The sequence below is a fragment of the Pseudophryne corroboree genome (assembly GCF_028390025.1).
Source record: "Pseudophryne corroboree isolate aPseCor3 chromosome 3 unlocalized genomic scaffold, aPseCor3.hap2 SUPER_3_unloc_75, whole genome shotgun sequence".
NCBI classification, from domain to species: Eukaryota; Metazoa; Chordata; class Amphibia; order Anura; family Myobatrachidae; genus Pseudophryne; species Pseudophryne corroboree.
This window is the reverse complement of record NW_026967569.1, coordinates 284,316-305,503: the sequence shown is the minus strand read 5'-3', so window position 1 is coordinate 305,503 and position 21,188 is coordinate 284,316. Positions and strand designations below refer to the sequence as shown.

The 21,188-nt window shown below is 48.2% G+C and overlaps 1 protein-coding gene across 1 annotated transcript in view; it reads right to left on the bottom strand.

The window, feature by feature from the left end:
- LOC134984705 (oocyte zinc finger protein XlCOF7.1-like) overlaps window positions 1-21,188 on the bottom strand; it is a 277,850-nt gene that overhangs the window by 5,507 nt on the left and 251,155 nt on the right. The gene's annotated exons all lie outside the window — the stretch shown is intronic.

The window sequence follows — 21,188 nt, the reverse complement described above, 5'->3', positions numbered from 1 at the left end:
GGGACATGGACGCTCATGTGGGATTACTAGAGGTGACACAGACGCTCATGTGGGATTATTAGAGGTGACATGGACGCTCATGTGGGATTACTAGAGGTGACATGGATGCTTTTGGGGGATAACTAGGAGGTGACATGGGGGATTATTAGAGGTGACATGGACGCTGATTTGGGATTACTAGAGGTGACACGGGCGCTCATGTGGGATTACTAGAGGTGACACGGACGCTCATGTGGGATTGCTAGAGGTGACGTGGGCGCTCATGTGGGATTGCTAGAGGTGACATGGACGCTCATCTGGGATTACTAGGAGGTGACATGGATGCTTATGTGGGATTACTAGAGGTGACGTAGGCGCTCATGTGGGATTACTAGAGGTGACATGGACATTGCTATAATAAAACACCATAGAAGAGAAAGTGCTGTCCTGTTTGCGCACTAATAAATAATATATAACCTTTATTAAGTACAGTAAAGTATGTAAGATAAATCGTTGAAATATTAAACACAAAGTTAAGTGTATAAAGAGCTGAATAAAGTAATAAAAATAAGATTTTACTCACCGGTAAATCTATTTCTCGTAGTCCGTAGTGGATGCTGGGACTCCTTAAGGACCGTGGGGAATAGCGGCTCCGCGGGAGACTGGGCACATCTAAAGAAAGCTTTAGAACTACCTGGTGTGCACTGACTCCTCCCACTATGACCCTCCTCCAGACCTCAGTTAGGATACTGTGCCCTGAAGAGCTGACACAATAAGGAAGGATTTTGAATCCCGGGTAAGTCTCATACCAACCACACCAATCACACCGTATAACTCGTGATATTATACCCAGTTAACAGTATGAAATATTAACGGAGCCTCGTAACAGATGGCTCAACAATAACCCTTTAGTTAACAATAACTATATACAAGTATTGCAGACAATCCGCACTTGGGATGGGCGCCCAGCATCCACTACGGACTACGAAAAATAGATTTACCGGTGAGTAAAATCTTATTTTCTCTGACGTCCTAAGTGGATGCTGGGACTTCGTAAGGACCATGGGGATTATACCAAAGCTCCCAAACGGGCGGGAGAGTGCGGATGACTCTGCAGCACCGAATGAGAGAACTCAAGGTCCTCCTCAGCCAGGGTATCAAATTTGTAGAATTTAGCAAACGTGTTTGCCCCTGACCAAGTAGCAGCTCGGCAAAGTTGCAAAGCCGAGACCCCTCGGGCAGCTGCCCAAGAAGAGCCCACCTTCCTCGTGGAATGGGCTTTTACAGATTTAGGATGCGGCAGTCCAGCCGCAGAATGTGCAAGCTGAATTGTGCTACAGATCCAGCGAGCAATAGTCTGCTTTGAAGCAGGAGCACCCAGCTTGTTGGGTGCATACAGAATAAACAGCGAGTCAGTTTTCCTGACTCCAGCCGTCCTGGAAACATAGATTTTCAAGGCCCTGATTACGTCCAGTAACTTGGAATCCTCCAAGTCCCTAGTAGCCGCAGGCACCACAATAGGTTGGTTCAAATGAAAAGCAGATACCACCTTAGGGAGAAACGGAGGACGAGTCCTCAATTCCGCCCTATCCATATGGAAAATCAGATAAGGGCTTTTACATGACAAAGCCGCCAATTCTGACACACGCCTGGCCGAAGCCAAGGCCAACAGCATGACCACTTTCCACGTGAGATATTTCAAATCCACGGTTTTTAGTGGCTCAAACCAATGTGACTTTAGGAAACCCAACACCACGTTGAGATCCCAAGGTGCCACTGGAGGCACAAAAGGGGGCTGAATACGCAGCACTCCCATAACAAATGTCTGAACTTCAGGCAGTGAAGCCAGTTCTTTCTGAAAGAAAATCGACAGAGCCGAGATCTGGACCTTAATGGAACCCAATTTTAGGCCCATAGTCACTCCTTACTGTAGAAAGTGCAGAAATCGACCCAGCTGAAATTCCTCTGTTGGGGCCTTCCTGGCCTCACACCAAGCAACATATTTCCGCCATATGCGGTGATAATGTTTTGCAGTGACATCTTTCCTGGCTTTAATCAGCGTAGGAATGACTTCCTCCGGAATGCACTTTTCTTTTAGGATCCGGTGTTCAACCGCCATGCCATCAAACGCAGCCGCGGTAAGTCTTGGAACAGACAGGGTCCCTGCTGTAGCAGATCCTGTCTGAGCGGTAGAGGCCATGGGTCCTCTGATATAATTTCTTGAAGTTCTGGGTACCAAGCTCTTCTTGGCCAATCCGGAACCACGAGTATCGTTCTTACTCCTCGTCTTCTTATTATTCTCAGTACCTTTGGTATGAGAGGCAGAGGAGAGAACACATAAACCGACTGGTACACCCACGGTGTCACTAGGGCGTCCACAGCTATCGCCTGAGGGTTCCTTGACCTTGCGCAATATCTCTCTAGTTTTTTGTTTAGGCGAGACGCCATCATGTCCACCTGTGGCCTTTCCCAACGGTTTACCATCAGTTGGAAGACTTCTGGATGAAGTCCCCACTCTCCCGGGTGTAGGTCGTGTCTGCTGAGAAAGTCTGCTTCCCAGTTGTCCACTCCCAGAATGAACACTGCTGACAGTGCTAAGACGTGATTTTCCGCCCATCTGAGAATCTTTGTGGCTTCTGCCATCGCCATCCTGCTTCTTGTGCCGCCCTGTCGGTTTACATGGGCGACTGCCGTGATGTTGTCTGATTGGAACAGAACCGGCTGGTTTTGAAGCAGGGGCCTTGCCTGACTCAGGGCATTATAAATGGCCCTCAGTTCCAGAACATTTATGTGTAGGGACGACTCCTGACTTGACCAAAGTCCTTGGAAACTTCTTCCCTGTGTGACTGGCCCCCAGCCTCGTAGGCTGGCATCCGTGGTCACCAGGACCCAGTCCTGTATGCCGAATCTGCGGCCCTCTATAAGATGAGCCGTCTGCAGCCACCACAGCAGAGATAACCCTGTCTCCAAGGACTAGGGTATCAGCCGATGCATCTGAAGATGCGATCCTGATCACTTGTCCAAGAGGTCCCACTGAAAGGTTCTTGCATGGAACCTGCCGAATGGAATTGCTTCGTAGGAAGCTACCATTTTTCCCAGGACTCGTGTGCAGTAATGCACCGATACCTGTTTTGGTTTCAGGAGGTCTTTGACTAGAGATGACAGCTCCTTGGCCTTCTCCATCGGGAGAAACACTTTTTTCTGTTCTGTGTCCAGAACCATCCCCAGGAACAGTAGGCGTGTGGTAGGAACCAGCTGTGACTTTGGAATGTTTAGAATCCAGCCGTGCTGTTATAGCACTTCCCGAGGTAGTGCTACCCTGACCAACAACTGCTCCTTGGAACTCGCCTTTATAAGGAGATCGTCCAAGTACGGGATAATTAAAACTCCCTTTTTTCGAAGGAGTATCATCATTTCTGCCATTACCTTGGTAAACACCCTCGGTGCCGTGGACAGTCCAAACGGCAGCGTCTGGAATTGGTAATGGCAATCCTGTACCACAAATCTGAGGTACTCCTGGTGGAGGATGGTAAATGGGGACATGCAGGCAAGCATCCTTGATGTCCAGAGATACCATGTGATCCCCCTCGTCCAGGCTTGCAATAACCGCCCTGAGCGATTCCATCTTGAACTTGAATTTTATTATATATGTGTTCAAGGATTTTAAATTTAAAATGGGTCTCACTGAACCGTCCAGTTTCGGTACCACAAACAGTGTGGAATAGTAACCCCGTCCTTGTTGAAGTAGGGGCACCTTGACTATCACCTGCTGGGAATACAGCTTGTGAATTGCCGCTAGCACAGCCTCCCTGCCTGAGGGAGTAATCGGCAAGGCAGATTTGTGGAAACGGCAGGGGGGAGACGCCTCGAATTCCAGCTTGTACCCCTGAGATACTACTTGGAGGATCCAGGGATCCACCTGTGAGCGAGCCCACTTATCGCTGAAATTTTTGAGGTGGCCCCCCACCGTACCTGGCTCCGCCTGTGAAGCCCCACCGTCATGCGGCGGACTTGGTAGAAGCGGGGGAGGACTTTTGTTCCTGGGAACCTGCTGTTTGTTGCAGCCTTTTTCCCCTACCCGCCTTTTCCCCGCCAGTTTTTCTGGGGTCGAAAGGACTGTACCTGATAAAACGGCGCTTTCTTAGGCTGTGAGGGAACATGGGGCAAAAAAGCTGACTTCCCAGCTGTTGCTGTGGAAACTAGGTCTGAGAGACCATCCCCGAATAACTCCTCACCCTTATAAGGAAAAACTTCCATGTGCCTTTTCGAATCTGCATCCCCTGTCCACTGCCGAGACCATAAGCCTCTCCTAGAAGAAATGGACAATGCACTTATCTTAGATGCCAGCCGGCAGATCTCCCTCTGTGCATCTCTCATGTATAAGACTATATGCTCTATGGTTAGCAGAATAGTGTCCCTGTCTAGGGTGTCAATATTTTCCGACAGGGAATCTGACCACGCAGCTGCAGCGCTGCACATCCATGCCGAAGCAATAGCTGGTCTAAGTATAATGCCTGAGTGTGTATATACAGACTTCAGGATCGCCTCCTGCTTTCTATCAGCAGGCTCCTTCAGGGTGGCCGTATCCGGAGACGGTAGTGCCACCTTTTTTGACAAACGTGTGAGCGCTTTATCCACCCTAGGGGGTGTTTCCCAACGTGACCTATCCTCTGGCGGGAAAGGGTACGCCATTAGTAACTTTTTAGAAATTACCAATTTTTTATCGGGGGAAGCCCACGCTTCTTTACACTTCATTTAATTCTTCAGATGGGAGAAAAACTATTGGTAGTTTTTTCTCCCCAAACATAATACCCTTTTTTGTGGTACCTGGGTTTATATCAGAAATGTGTAATACCTCTTTCATTGCCTCAATCATGCAGTGAATGGCCATAGTGGACATTAAATTTGACTCTTCATCGTCGACACTGGTATCAGTATCCGTGTCGACATCCGCGTCTGCCATCTGAGGTAGCGGGCGTTTTAGAGCCCCTGATGACCTTTGAGACGCCTGGGCAGGCACAAGCTGAGAAGCTGGCTGTCCCGCATTTGGCATGTCGTCAAATTTTTTATGTAAGGAGGCTACACTTGCACGTAATTCCTTCCATAAGTCCATCCACTCAGGTGTCTGCCCCGCAGGGGGTGACATCACATTTATCGGCAACTGCTCCGCCTCCACATAATGTTCCTCATCAAACATGTCGACACAGCCGTACCGACACACCGTACACACATAGGGAATGCTCTAACAGAGGACAGGACCCCACAAAGCCCTTTGGGGAGACAGAGAGAGAGTATGCCAGCACACACCAGAGCGCTATATAATACAGGGACTAACTGAATTATATCCCCTATAGCTGCTATAATCTTTATACTGCGCCTAAATTTAGTGCCCTCCCTCTCTTTTTTACCCTTCTGTAGTGCAGACTGCAGGGGAGAGCCAGGGAGCTTCCTTCCAGCGGAGCTGTGAGGGAGAAATGGCGCCAGTGTGCTGAGGGAGATAGCTCCGCCCCTTTTTCGGCAGACTTTTCTCCCGCTTTTTTATGGATTCTGGCAGGGGTAATTATCACATATATAGCCTCTGGGGCTATATATTGTGATTATTTAGCCAGCCAAGGTGTTTTTATTGCTGCTCAGGGCGCCCCCCCCAGCGCCCTGCACCCACCAGTGACCGGAGTGTGAGGTGTGCATGAGGAGCAATGGCTACTTTGGCTACCTTGGTGAAGACTGAAGTCTTCTGCCGCCGATTTTCCGGACCTCTTCTTGCTTCTGGCTCTGTAAGGGGGACGGCGGCGCGGTTCCTGGACCGAACATCAAGGACGGGTCCTGCGGTCGATCCCTCTGGAGCTAATGGTGTCCAGTAGCCTAAGAAGCCCAAGCTAGCTGCAAGCAGGTAGGTTCGCTTCTTCTCCCCTTAGTCCCTCGTTGCAGTGAGCCTGTTGCCAGCAGGTTTCACTGTAAAATAAAAAACCTAAAATATACTTTCTTTCTAGGAGCTCAGGAGAGCCCCTAGTGTGCATCCAGCTCGGCCGGGCACAAAAATCTAACTGAGGCTTGGAGGAGGGTCATAGTGGGAGGAGCCAGTGCACACCAGGTAGTCTAAAAGCTTTCTTTTAGTTGTGCCCAGTCTCCTGCGGAGCCGCTATTCCCCATGGTCCTTTCGGAGTTCCCAGCATCCACTAGGACGTCAGAGAAAAACAGTTACAGCTTATACACTACAGACCTAACATTAATAACTAAACAGAATAACATGAAACAAATATAAACAATAGCGAACGATCGTAAACACAAGTACACAGAGTGAGAATGAATGGCATACACAAAAGGTAACAAAGTGGCTACAGAGAACATACCATACGTGGGAATACTCGCATGTGCAACCCGGACCCAGACCTCCGATATCAAGCAGATGATCGTTGATGAGAGAGAGTACTGGCCGGTCAGGGAACTGTGGCCTTTATATACACACCCTACAGTACAATACAATGGTCCCTACAATCTCATTGTCCATTGGACACAGGAATGTGTCTCTGCATTATAACAAAAGGTCATAGGTGGATTCGAACAGGTGGGCTGTGACTATTTCAAACTGCTCAGGTGGGAGGTATCCTCAGGCTTCCCACCGCATGGATAATGAACTGCAAATACAGTAAATGTCTGTAAACTACTTTTATACATAACTATACGCAGCAGCGAACAATCTCTTCCTAACCAACACTGGAATGTTTCTAATAAAATACTCTGCAGATTGATACTAAACACCATCGTTCAACCTTTGTCTGACCCTTCGTATCATGCAAAGAGGAATCCCCATGTCCACGAACCATTTACACTATACATACTCGCAGACATTATTAAGGGGAATATTATCTACAAAACACACTATATTGGTTAAATATGTAGCGATCGAGTCGCTCGCTAGACGCTCACAAACTCCGCCGTAAATACACATCTCAATGCGCAGGAGACGTAGGAGCGTCCCCTACGCAACCTGAGGGGATGCGTACGCACGGGGGAGTGGGTGCACGAGCAGCGGGCATGTGCATTGGGGTTAGTACAAGGCATTGTGAATCACAATATTTTTCGACTTTGACAAGAAATAGATTAACCGGTAGATTTAAAATCTTATTTTCTCTTACATCCTAGAGGGACTCCGTAAGGACCATGGGGTTTATACCAAAGCATCCAATCGGGCGGGAGAGTGCGTATGACTCTGCAGCACCGACTGAGCAAACGCTAGGTCCTCATCAGCCAGGATATCAAACTTGTAGAATTTAGCAAAAGTGTTTGACCCCGACCAAGTCGCCGCTCGGCAAAGTTGTAATGCCGAGACGCCTCGGGCAGCCGCCCAAGAAGAGCCCACCTTCCTAGTGGAATGGGCCTTAACCGAATTTGGTACCGGCAATCCAGCCGTAGAATGAGCCTGCTAAATCGTGTCACAGATCCAGCAAGCAATAGTCTGCTTCGAAGCAGGTGCGCCAATCTTATTGGCTACATACAGGACAAACAGGGCCTCTGTTTTCCTAATACTAACCGCCCTGGCTACATAAATCTTTAAGGCCCTGACTACGTCCAGGGATCTGGAATCCTCCAGGTCACTTGTAGCCACAGGCACCACAATAGGTTGATTCACATGGAATGAAAAAACCACCTTAGGCAAAAATTGCGGTCGTGTCCTCAATTCAGCTCGATCCACATGAAAAATCAAGTAGGGGCTTTTGTGCGACAAAGCCGCCAATTCTGATACTCGCCTTGCAGATGCCAAGGCCAACAACATGACCACCTTCCAAGTAAGAAATTTCAACTCAACCTTGTTTAGCGGTTCAAACCAGTGTGATTTTAGGGCCTGCAACACTACGTTGAGGTCCCATGGTGGAGGCACAAAAGGGGGCTGGATGTGCAGCACTCCCTTTACAAACGTCTGAACCTTAACAGAGCCTAATTTCAGGCCCATATCCACTCCTGTTTGTAGAATGTGGAGAAAATGACCCAGATGAAAATCTTCCGTAGGTGCATTCTTGGTCTCACACCAAGACACATACTTTCGCCAGATACGGTGATAATGTTTTACCGTCACCTCCTTCCTAGCCTTTATTAAAGTAAGGATGACCTCTTCCGGAATCCCCTTTTTTGCTAGGATTCGGCGTTCAACCGCCATGCCGTCAAACGTAACCGCGGTGAGTCTTGAAATAGACAGGGCCCCTGTTGCAACAGGTCTTCCCTCAGTGGAAGAGGCCAGGGATCTCCTGTGAGCATAGAGAGTACCAGGCCCTTCGTGGCCAGTCTGGGACGAGTATAGTCTGTACTCTTCTTTGTCTTATGATCCTCAACACTTTTGTGATGAGAGGAAAAGGAGGAAACACGTAGACCAATTTGAACACCCACTGTGTTATCAGAGCGTCTACTGCTACTGCCTGAGGGTCCCGAGACCTGGCACAATACCTCCGAAGTTTTTTGTTGAGGCGTGACGCCATCATGTCTATTTGAGGAGTTCCCCAAAGACGTATTATGTCTGCAAAGACTTCTTGATGAAGTCCCCACTCTCCTGGATGGAGATCGTGTCTGCTGAGGAAGTCTGCTTCCCAGTTGTCCACTCCCGGAATGAAGACAGCCGACAGAGCGCTCACGTGATTTTCGCCCAGAGTGCACTGGTGAACAGATACCCTTTTCGGTTTCAGCAGGTCTCTGACCATGTTCTGGATGTCCTGGGCTTTCTCCATTGGAAGGAAGACCTTCATTTGTTCCGTATCCAGTATCACACCTAGGAACGGTAGTCGACTTGTCGGAATCAACTGTGACTTCGGTAGATTTAGAATCCAACCGTGTTGCTGGGAGCACTCTCAGAGAGAGCGCCACACTGCTCAGCAATTTGTCCCTTGATCTCGCTTTTATCAGGAGATCGTCCAAGTATGGGATAATTGTGACTCCATGCTTGCGCAGGACCACCATCATTTCCGCCATTATCTTGGTGAAAATCCTCGGGGCCGTGGAAATGTCCAAACGGCAACGTCTGAAACTGATAATGACAATCCTGTACAGCAAATCTCAGGAATTCTTGATGGGGGGCATATATGGGGACATGAAGGTACGCATCCTTTATGTCCAGAGACACCATAAACTCCCCCTCCTCCATATTGGCTATTATCGCTCTGAGCGATTCCATTATGAATTTTAATCTTTTTATGAACAGGTTTAGGGATTTCAGATTCAATATAGGTCTGATCGAACCTTCTGGTTTCGAGACCACAAAGAGGGTTGAGTAGTAACCTCTTCCCTGCTGGTTCATGGGAACCCTGATTATCACTTGCTGTATACACAGCGTTTGAATTGCAGCTAACACTACATCCCGTTCCGACGTGGAAACTGGTAGAACCGACTTGAAAAATCGGCGCGGGGGCACCTCTTTGAATTCCAGTTTGTAACTCTGGGAAACTATTTCTAACACCCAGGTATTCAGGCCTGAGCTGACCCAGACCTGGCTGAAAAGTTGAAGACATGCGCCCACCGGCGCGGACTCCCTCAGGGGAGTCCCGGCGTCATGCTGTGGGTTTTGGAGTAGCCGGGGAGGACTTTTGTTCCTGGGCCCCTGCCGAAGCAGGTGCTCTTTTGCCTCTGCCCTTACCTCTGGCAAGGAAGGAGGATCCCCGACCTCTTCTGGACTTGTGCGACCGAAAGGACTGCATCTGATAGGGTGGCATTTTCTTTTGCTGTTGGGGAATATATGGTAAAAAATTTGATTTACCTGCTGTAGCTGTGGAAACCAGGTCAGTCAGCCCATCCCCAAACAATATATCACCCTTATAGGGTAGTACTTCCATATGCTTTTTGGAATCCGCATCACCCGTCCATTGGCGAGTCCATAAGGATCGTCTCGCTGAGATCGACATGGCATTGGCCTTAGAAGCCAGCAATCCAATGTCCCTTTGAGCATCCCTCATAAATAAGACTGCATCTTTTATATGGGCTAGAGTTAAGAATATAGTATCCTTATCCATATTTTCAAAATTATCTGTCAGCTCATCTGTCCAAGCTGCAATTGCGCTACACACCCATGCCGACGCAATCGTCGGTCGTAGTACAGCACCCATATGAGAATAAATACACTTTAAAGGTAGTTTCTTGCCTGCGATCTGCAGGGTCCTTAAGGGCAGCTGTGTCAGGAGATGGTAGCGCCACCTTCTTGGACAAGCACGTCAGGGCCTTGTCCACATTGGGAGGTGATTCCCAAATCTCCCTGTCCTGTTTAGGGAAGGGGTATGCCATATAAATTCTTTTGGGGATCTGCAGCCACTTCTCTGGAGTCGCCCAAGCTTTTATAAAGAATTCATGTGAAATCCGAGGATTGACCCCCTGATGTTCCCCTTAATTCAGCCTTATCAAGCCTTTCATGTAAAGATGTCACACTTGCATTTAACCTATGCCACATGCTCATCCAATCCTGAGTCGGCACCAGCGATGGGGACACACCACTCATTTGCTCCACCTCCTCCTTGGAGAAGCCTACCGCTTCAGACATGTCGACATACTTACCGACACCCCACACACACAGGGGGTTACCTATAAGGGGACAAAACCCCAACCAGGCCCTTAGGGGAGACAGAGAGAGAGAATGCCAGCACACACCCAGCGCCCAAACACTGGAATATATGACCAGACAGCGCTTTTATATATTTATAATGTTAATCTCCACTCACTGCGTCGCCAATGTGCCCCCTCCTCTTTTTTCCAGCCTGTGAAGCTCAGCAGGGGAGAGAACAGGGAGCCAGCGTTTTCTCATGCAGCCTCTGCAAAGAAAATGGCGCTGATTAGTGCCGGCGGCGGGCTTCGGCCCCCCCATGATATTGTAAGAAAATGGAGGGGGTCTGTGGATTTACTGTCCCACAGCCTAATCCAACATATTTATGCCCAAATTGAGGTTTATTGCTGCCCAGGGCGCCCCCCCCCCCCCTGCACCCTACAGTGCCTCTTGTGTGTGTGTGTGACTGGGAGCAATGGCACGCAGCTTACCGCTGCGCGCTTACCTCATGAAGATCTGATGTCTTCTGTCGCCTAAAGTCTTTTCCTCAATACTCACCCGGCTTCTATCTTCCGGCATCTGTGAGGACGGCGGCGGCGCGGCTCCGGGACGAACCCCAGGTGAGACCTGTGTTCCGACTCCCTCTGGAGCTAATGGTGTCCAGTAGCCTTAGAAGCAGTGCCCAAATCTTCAAAGCCCTGACCACACCTAGTAACTCGGAATCCTCCAAGTCACGAGTAGCCACAGGCACCACAATAGGTTGGTTTATATGGAAAGATGACACCACTTTAGGCAGAAATTGTGGACGGGTCCGCAATTCTGCCTTGTCCATATGGAAAACCAGATAGGGGCTTTTATGACAAGGCCGCTAATTCTGACACACGCCTAGCTGAAGCTAAGGCTAATAGCATGACCACCTTCCACGTGAGAAATTTTTACTCCACGGTTTTAAGTGGCTCAAACCAGTGTGACTTCAGGAAACTCAACACCACGTTAAGATCCCAAGGTGCCAATGGAGGCACAAAAGGGGGCTGAATATGCAGCACTCCCTTTACAAACGTCTGAACTTCAGGCAGAGAAGCCAGTTCTTTTTGAAAGAAAATAGACAGGGCCGAAATCTGGACCTTAATGGAACCCAATTTTAGTCCCAAAGTCACTCCCTCCTGTAGGAAGTGAAGGAAACGGCCCAGCTGGAATTCCTCCGTGGGGGCATTCCTGGCCTCACACCAAGCAACATATTTTCGCCATATACGGTGATAATGTTTAGCCGTCACGTCCTTCCTAGCCTTTATCAGCGTAGGAATGACCTCATCCGGAATGCCTTTTTCTGCTAGGATCCAGCGTTCAACCGCCATGCCGTCAAACGCAGCCGCGGTAAGTCTTGGAACAGACAGGGCCCCTGTTGCAACAAGTCCTGTCTTAGAGGCAGAGGCCATGGGTCCTCTGAGAGCATTTCTTGCAGGTCTGGATACCAAGTCCATCTTGGCCAATCCGGAACAATGAGTATTGTTCTCACTCCTCTTTTTCTTATGATTCTCAGCACCTTGGGTATGAGAGGAAGAGGAGGGAATACATAAACAAACTGGAACACCCACGGTGTCACTAGTGCGTCTACAGCTATTGCCTGAGGGTCTCTTGACCTGGTGCAATACCTTTGTAGCTTTTTGTTGAGGCGGAATGCCATCATGTCCACCTGTGGCAGTTCCCACCGACTTGCAATCTGCGTGAAGACTTCTTGATGAAGTCCCCACTCTCCCGGGTGGAGGTCGTGCCTGCTGAGGAAGTCTGCTTCCCAGTTGTCCACCCCCGGAATGAACACTGCTGACAGTGCTCTTACGTGATTCTCTGCCCAGCGAAGGATTCTGGTGGCTTCCGCCATTGCCACCCTGCGCCTTGTGCCACCTTGGCGGTTTACATGAGCCACTGCGGTGATGTTGTCCGACTGAATCAGCACGATTGGTCGCGAAGCAGAGTCTACGCTTGACGTAGGGCGTTGTATATGGCCCTTAGTTCCAGGATATTGATGTGAAGGCAAGTCTCCTGACTTGACCACAGACCTTGGAAATTTCTTCCCTGTGTGACTGGCCCCCACCCTCGGAGGCTTGCATCGATGGTCACCAGGACCCAGTCCTGAATGCCGAATCTGCGGCCCTCGAGAAGGTGGAGCACTCTGCAGCCACCACAGGAGAGACACCCTGGCCCTGGGGGATAGGGTGATCAGCCGATGCATCTGTAGATGTGATCCGGACCACTTGTCCAACAGATCCCATTGAAAGGTCCTCGCATGGAACCTGCCAAAGGGTCTGTGTCCAGAATCATGCCCAGGAAGGGCAGACGAGTCGTAGGAATCAACTGCGACTTTGGAATATTTAGAATCCAGCCGTGCTGTTGTAACACTTCCCGAGAGCATGCTACGCTGATCAGCAACTGCTCTCTGGACCTCGCCTTTATAAGGAGATCGTCCAAGTATGGGATAATTGTGACCCCTTGCTTTCGCAGGAGCACCACCATTTCCGCCATAACCTTGGTAAATATTCTCGGTGCCGTGGAGAGACCAAACGGCAACGTCTGGAATTGGTAATGACAATCCTGTACCCAAAATCTGAGGTACGCCTGATGAGGTGGATAAATGGGGACATGAAGGTATGCATCCTTTATGTCCAGAGACACCATAAAATCCCCCCCTTCCAGGCTTGCGATGACCGCTCTGAGCGATTCCATTTTGAACTTGAACCTTATCAGGTATATGTTCAGGGATTTTAAATTCAATATGGGTCTGACCGAACCGTCCGGTTTCGGTACCACAAACATGGTCGAATAATAACCCTTCCCTTGTTGAAGGAGGGGAACCTTGACCACCACCTGCTGAAGATACAATTTGTGAATTGCAGCTAACACTATTTCCCTCTCTAAGGGGGAGGCTGGCAGGGCCGATTTGAGGTATCGGTGAGGGGGCATCTCTTCGAATTCCAGCTTGTATCCCTGAGACACAATCTCTATTGCCCATGGATCCACCTGGGAGTAAACCCAGCGTCATGCGGTGGATTTAGTGGAAGCCGGGGAGGACTTCTGTTCCTGGGAACTAGCTGTGTTGTGCAGCTTCTTTCCTCTGCCCTTGCCTCTGGCAAGAAAGGACGCACCTCGGACTTTCTTGTGTTTTTGTGATCGAAAGGACTGCATTTGGTAATACGGTGCTTTCTTAGGTTGTGAGGGAACATATGGCAAAATGTTTGACTTTCCAGCAGTAGCTGTGGAGACCAGGTCTGAGAGACCCTCCCCAAACAACTCCTCACCCTTGTAAGGTAAAACCTCCATGTGCCTTTTTGAGTCAGCATCGCCTGTCCATTGCCGAGTCCACAGGACCCTTCTGGCAGAAATCGACATTGCATTTATTCTAGAGCCCAGAAGGCTAATGTCTCTTTGAGCATCTCTCGTATATAGGACAGCGTCTTTTATATGCCCCAGGGTCATTAATATAGTATCCTTGTCCAAGGTATCAAGTTCCTCAGATAAGGTATCCGTCCATGCTGCTACAGCACTACACACAGGCCGACGCAATTGCCGGCCTTAGTAAGGTACCTGAATGTGTATAAATGGACTTCAGGGTACCCTCTTGTTTTCTATACCCAGCATCTTTTAGGGTGGCCGTATCCTGTGACGGCAGGGCTACCCTCTTGGATAAGCGTGTTAGAGCTTTGTCCACCCTAGGGGAGGATTCCCAGCGTAACCTGTCCGTTGGCGGGAAAGGATACGCCATAACCATCCGTTTGGAAATCTGCAGTTTTTTATCTGGAAATTCCAAAGCCTTTTCACATAACTCTTTTAGTTCATGTGAAGGGGGAAAGGTCACCACCTGCCTTTTTTCCCCATACATATGAACCCTCTTGTCAGGGACTGGGGTTTCCTCTGTGATGTGCAACACATCCTTCATTGCTATAATCATATAACGGATGACTTTAGCCAATTTAGGCTGTAACTTTGCATCATCGCAATCAACACTGGAGTCAGAATCCACGTCGGTATCTGTGTCAACAATTTGGGATAGTGGGCGCTTCTGAGACCCTGACGGCCTCTGCGACATAGGATCAGGCATGGGCTGAGACCCCGACTGTCCTAAGGTTTCAGGTTTATCCAACCTTTTATGCAAGGAATTAACATTATCATTTAAAACCTTCCACATATCCATCCAATCAGGTGTCGGCGCCGTCGGCGGCGACCCCACATTCATTTGCTCCCGCTCTGCTTCCACATAGCCTTCCTCGTCAAACATGTCGACACAAGCGTACCGACACACCACATACACAAGGGATGCTCTTTTTGAAGACAGTTCCCCCACAAGGCCCTTTGGAGAGACAGAGAGAGAGTATGCCAGCACACACCCCAGCGCTATATGTTCCAGGAATCACACAGTAACTTAGTGTTAACCCAGTAGCTGCTGTATAATATGTTTTTGCGCCTAATTTATGTGCCCCCCCTCTCTTTTTACCCTCTTCTACCGTGAATCTGCAGGGGAGAGCCTGGGGAGCTTCCTCTCAGCGGAGCTGTGGAGAGAAAATGGCGCTGGTGAGTGCTGAGGAAGAAGCCCCGCCCCCTCAGCAGCGGGCTTCTGTCCCGTGTTTCTGTACACAATTATGGCGGGGGCTCATGCATATACACAGTGCCCAACTGTATATATGCCCAACTTTTGCCAAGAGGTCCTAATTGCTGCCTAGGGCGCCCCTCCCCTGCACCCTACAGTGACCGGAGTATGTGGGTGTAGTGTGGGAGCAATGGCGCACAGCTGCAGTGCTGTGCGCTACCTCAGTTTGAAGACTGGAGTCTTCTGCCACCGATTTTGAAGTCTTCTTGCTTCTTTCACCCGGCTTCTGTCTTCCGGCTCTGCGAAGGGGACGTCGGCGTGGCTTCGGGATCGGACGACAAAGGGTGAGATCCTGTGTACGATCCCTCTGGAGCTAATGGTGTCCAGTAGCCTAAGAAGCAAGACCTATCTGCAGAGAGTAGGGCTGCTTCTCTCCCCTCAGTCCCACGATGCAGAGAGTCTGTTGCCAGCAGATCTCCCTGAAAATAAAAATAACCTAACAAAATACTTTCTTATAGCAAGCTCAGGAGAGCTCACTAAACAGCACCCAGCTCGTCTGGGCACAGATTCAAACTGAGGTCTGGAGGAGGGACATAGAGGGAGGAGCCAGAGCACACTAGTATCCAAATTCTTTCTTAAAGTGCCCTGTCTCCTGCGGAGCCCGTCTATTCCCCATGGTTCTTTACGGAGTCCCCAGCATCCACTAGGACGTTAGAGAAATACGGGGGACCTACGTCTTTTGTCCCCCATATTTTTGGCACCAGGACCGGCTCAAAGAGCCCGGGGCTTGTTTAAGCTTAGGAGGGGGGACCCCACACATTTTTTTTCAGGATTTTTAACCAATTCCCACAGAAAAACATGCTCAGATCTCTCCATAATATTTTAGTCAGTTTAAAAACTAAAAATATTTAAAAAAATATATTAAATAATACTTGTGGCTCCTAAATAGACAAACCAAGTAGATAATCCCTTCTAATATAAACAGATATGCTATTACCAATAAAAAAGAACCACCAAAAAAACATGTTTTTAAAATTTGAATATACTTTTGTCGAAAAGCCGCAATTTAACCATTGCAGACATGTCGAATTTGACAAATGTCGAATTGCAAAAAGTCGAATCTGAAACGGACGTTTTTTTTGTCGAAAAGTACTGTATTGCAATGTTGAATCAGTTTTTTTTGTCGAAAATGCCCCGTTTTTCGACATTTGCGGCAATTCGACCGCAATTGCATATGGCCCTATATCTATCTCACTGGGGCTCTGCACTCACTATAATAACTAACAATAATAAACAGGGGAGATTTAGTTCACCTACTGACCAATGCATTTAAGCCTGCAGCCCCCGACAAGAGACCCCACTATACTGCAGGCTCTGCTCTATTGCTCAAAATAATTACCAGAAAAACAGCTATCACATTAGTGTTACACTTTAGGTATGCTGCTACCTGGTCTAAAGCTCACAGCAACTTACCTTATATAGCTGAGACCGTTACCTACACACCTAATGTAAAGCACCCAGGAGAACAGCGGACACAATCTATAATTAACTTAAGTCAGAGTGCATGAGAGAAGGTGACCACAAAAAGATTAATGAAAAACTAATCTAATAAACAAAAAGGATATATATATATATATATATATATATATATATATATATATATATATATATATATATATATTTATTCTCCTATGTAACCTGTAGATCTGCACACACCAGGATATAGACATTTATGTATGTAGTAAGGCTACTGGGAGACCTTAAATTGAGCAATATTGGATCTGGCCATTACATTCCCTAAAGTCATAACCTCAGAACTGCACAGGGCAGGGACTATTATTCACAAGTAATTAGGAATTTGTTCATCAGGAACAAATCCACAATTACCATTTAAAGTTTACACAATTATTTGAAGTCTACACAATTGATATTTGAAGATAACAAGACTTACTGTCGACTTACCAGGGTTAACTCTTTTTCTTTGAGAAAAAAGGTACTACCACCTATACGCGCTATCCAATACAATACATAAATGATACAGTGAATGATGTACAAACAATGTAATATCAATGATGGATATCCCAAATGATGTGAAAATATATATAGAAGGAAATCTTTTTCTTTGAGGTCCACAGGATCCACAGTCCTTGTATTGGGGTGTAGGTGGTAGGAGTTGACTGGGCACCACACAGTTAAGCTTTTAGCTCCCATGATGCACCGGTCCTCCTCCTCATATACCCCGCCTCCGGCCTAGGGAAGCTAGTTTTGTTAACAAGCCAAAAGGCAGGAGCCGGATTTCAGGAGATAAGGAAGACTTGAACATACAAGACACTATCCTGCAGAGTAGAAAAAATCAAAGGGGGGAAAATATTGGATTTTAAATTACCTGCCGGTAAATCCTTTTCTTGTAGTCCTTAGAGGATACTTGGGTCCACATTAGTTCCATAGGGTATAGACGGGTCCACTAGGAGCCATGGGCACTTTAAGAAATTAATAGTGTGGGCTGGCTCCTCCCTCTATGCTCCCTATACCAGACTCAGTCTAGAAACTGTGCCCGAGGAGACTGACATACTTCAAGAGAAGGATTTAACTGAACAGTAGTGAGATTCGAACCAGCACACACAACCAAGAGGAAAGCCATGCTAACCAAACTTGAAAAGGAACAGCAATGGCTGAACCAACTATATTAATACTTAACCAAGTAACAGTGCAGAAAAACGAAGCACCGGGCGGGCGCCCAGCATCCTCTACGCACTACGAGAAAAGGATTTACCGGTAGGTAATTAAAATCCTATTTTCTCTTACATCCTAGAGGATACTGGGGTCCATTTAGTACCATGGCGATGCACCAAAGCTCCCAAAACGGGTGGGAGAGTGCGGAGGTTCCTGCAGAACTGATTGATCAAACTGAAGGTCCTCAGTGGCCAAAGTATCGAACTTGTAGAACTTAGCAAACGTGTTCGACCCTGACCAAGTAGCCGCTCGTCAAAGCTGTAAAGCCGAGACACCCCGGGCAGCTGCCCAGGAAGAAACCACCAACCGAGTAGAGTGGGCCTGAACCGATTTTGGAACCGGCAAGCCTGCCGTAGAATAAGCATGCTGGATAGTAAGCCTGATCCAGCGAGCAATAGACTGCTTTGAAGCCGGGCACCCAATTTTATTGGGATCATAGAAAACAAACAGCGAGTCAGATTTTCTGTGACAAGCCGTCCGCTTCACATACATTTTTCAAAAACCTCACAACATCTAAGGACTTTGAAGAAGCAGAGGTGTCGGTAATCACCGGAACCACAATAGGTTGGTTGATGTGAAATGCAGACACCGCCTTAGGAAGAAACTGCTGACGAGTTCTGAGCTCAGCGTGATCCTCATGAAAAATCAAGTAGGGGCTCTTGTGAGGCAATGCCCCCCAGTTCCGACACGCGCCTGGCTGAAGCCAGGGCCAACAGTGTAACTGTCTGCCACATAACAAACTTTACGTCCACTGCCTGTAAATGCTCAAACCAATCCGATTGGAAGAACGGCAAACACCACGTTGAGATCCCAAGGTGTCATAGGAGGCCCAAAGGGCAGTTGGATGTGCAGAACACCCTTCAAAAAAGTCTGAACCTCAGGAAGAGACACCAATTGCTTCTGGAAGAAAATGGACAAGGCCGAAATCTGAACTTTCAAGGAGCCCAAACGGAGGCCCACATCCACTCCTGCCTGCAGAAAAAGGAGAAACTGTCCCAGCTTAAATTCCGTCGCAGGAATTTTCCTGTTCTCACACTAAGACTTATTTCTTCCAAATACGGTGGTAATGTTTAGACGTTACCCCCTTTCTGGCTTGGATCAAGGTTGGAATAACCTTATCCGGAATCCCTTTCTGGGCTAGAATTTGACGCTCAACCTCCATGCCGTCAAACTTAGCCGCGGTAAGTCTTGATAGACTAACGGCCCCTGTTGCAGAAGATCCTCTCAAAGAGGAGGAGGCCACAGGTCCTCCAGGAGCAACTCCAGTAGATCCGCGTATCAGGCCCTTCTTGGCCAGTACAGAGCAATAAGAATTGCTTGAACCTTTTCCCTTTTTATTTTTTTTGAGAATCCTTGGGATTAACGGAAGTGGTGGAAACACGTAGACCATCTGGTAGACCCATGGAGTCACCAGAGAGTCCGCCGCCACTGATTGCGGGTCTCTCGACCTGGAACAATATCACTTGAGCTTCTTGTTGAGACGAGAGGCCCTCATGTCGATTTGGGGAAGTCCCCACCGACGTGCCAGGGACCCGAACACCTGTGGGTGAAGGCCCCACTCTCCTGGATGGAGGTTGTGTCTGCAGAGGGAGTTTGCTTCCCAGTTGTCCACTCCCGGAATGAAGATTGCCAACAACGCCACCACGTCTTCATGCCCAGAGGAGAATCCTTTTTACCTCCGACATTGCAGCTCTGTTTTTCGTTCCGCCTTGTCGGTTTATGTATGCTGCTGCCGTCACATTGTCCGACTGAACTTGTATGGCCTGATCTTGAAGAATATGGGATGGGAGGCGTTGTATACGGCCCTGAGTTCCAGAATGTTGATCGGAAGAATAGATTCTTGACTTGACCATTTTCCTTGGAACTGTTCCCTTTGGGTGACTGCTCCCCAACAACTGAGGCTTGCGTCTGTGGGTAGCAGAATCCAATTTTGAATCCCGAACCTTCGGCCTTTGGCTAGGTGAGAAGTCTGAAGCCACCACAGAAGAGAAATCCTGGCTCTTGGCGACAGACGTATCCTCTGGTGCATGTGGAGATGCGATCTGGACCATTTGTCCAACAGATCCAGCTGGAAGGGCCTTGCGTGAAACATTTCATATTGCAGAGATCAGTAAGAGGCCACCATCTTCCCCAAGAGGCGAATGCACAGGTGCACCGAAATCCGGGTAGGTCTTAGAACCTACGGGACGTACCCTCGACAGGATCACCAATGCCTTTTGCATTGGGATGAATACCCTCCGCGCCTCTGTATCCAGTATCATTCCCAGGAACGGACGCCTCCGTTCACTCCCCGCAAGTGGAGGAGCAACATCAACTCTGCCATCACCTTGGTGAATACCTGTGGAGAGTCCAAATGGCAGGGCATGGAACTGGTAGTGGCAGTCCTGTAACACAAACCTGAGATAAGCCTGATGAGGCGGCCAAATCGGGACATGAAGTTACGCATTCTTGATGTCCAGAGACATCAGGAATTCCCCATCCTCCAAACCTGAGATCACCGCTCTCAGAGATTCCATCTTGAATTTGAACACGTTTAAATATGGGTTCAGAGACTTTAGGATTAAAATGGGTCACACCGAACCATCCGGTTTTGGCACTACAAACAGTTTGGAATCATAACACTTGTTTTGTAGGTGACGTGGAACTGGCACAATGACCTGAGTCTGTACCAGTTTTTTTTACATCAATAATTTTTATTCAGATTTTTTTTTGTTATGCACAACAGGGGTACAGAAAGAAAAGGAGAGGGGGGGAAGGGGGAGCAGTAAATACATAGGAGAGACATTTTGTATACTTATACATACATTTCCAAATCGATCAAACATGTGTATCAGAAGGAGTACAATGGACATAATGTAGTGAGGGGTACATAATAAAGGAAAAATAAAATAAAAAATGAATTAGTCCACAATAACTCCAAGAACTGCAACCAAGAGCACCGAGCGGCCCCATGCCTAGGAAGGGGAGGCGTCTCCAACTAGGGGAAGGGTGTGAGGGTGAATGTCCGGGGAGGACGATCGCCGTACTAAGTTGGCTCCCTCACCCTCCGTGGTAAAGAGCATCCAAGGCTTCCAACGCACTAGAGGGGACTTGGCAGAGAGGGAGCAAGGCATATACTCAGTCTCCATCAAGAATTGCTTCTGAATTTTATGTATGACTTTCATTAGGGGGGGGGGGTACGGATTGTTTCCAGTTCTGGGTTAAGGCCGCTCGGGCTGCAAGGCAAATATGACCCAAATCATATTGTAAATTAGCACCTACGGTGCGCGGGTAGACATTTAGTAAAGCGATGAGTGGGGTGGGGGTCAGGATGAGTCCCAGTACTTTATTAATCAACCCAAACACCTCGACCCAGTACGACTTAATAGAGGCGCAGGTCCAGAA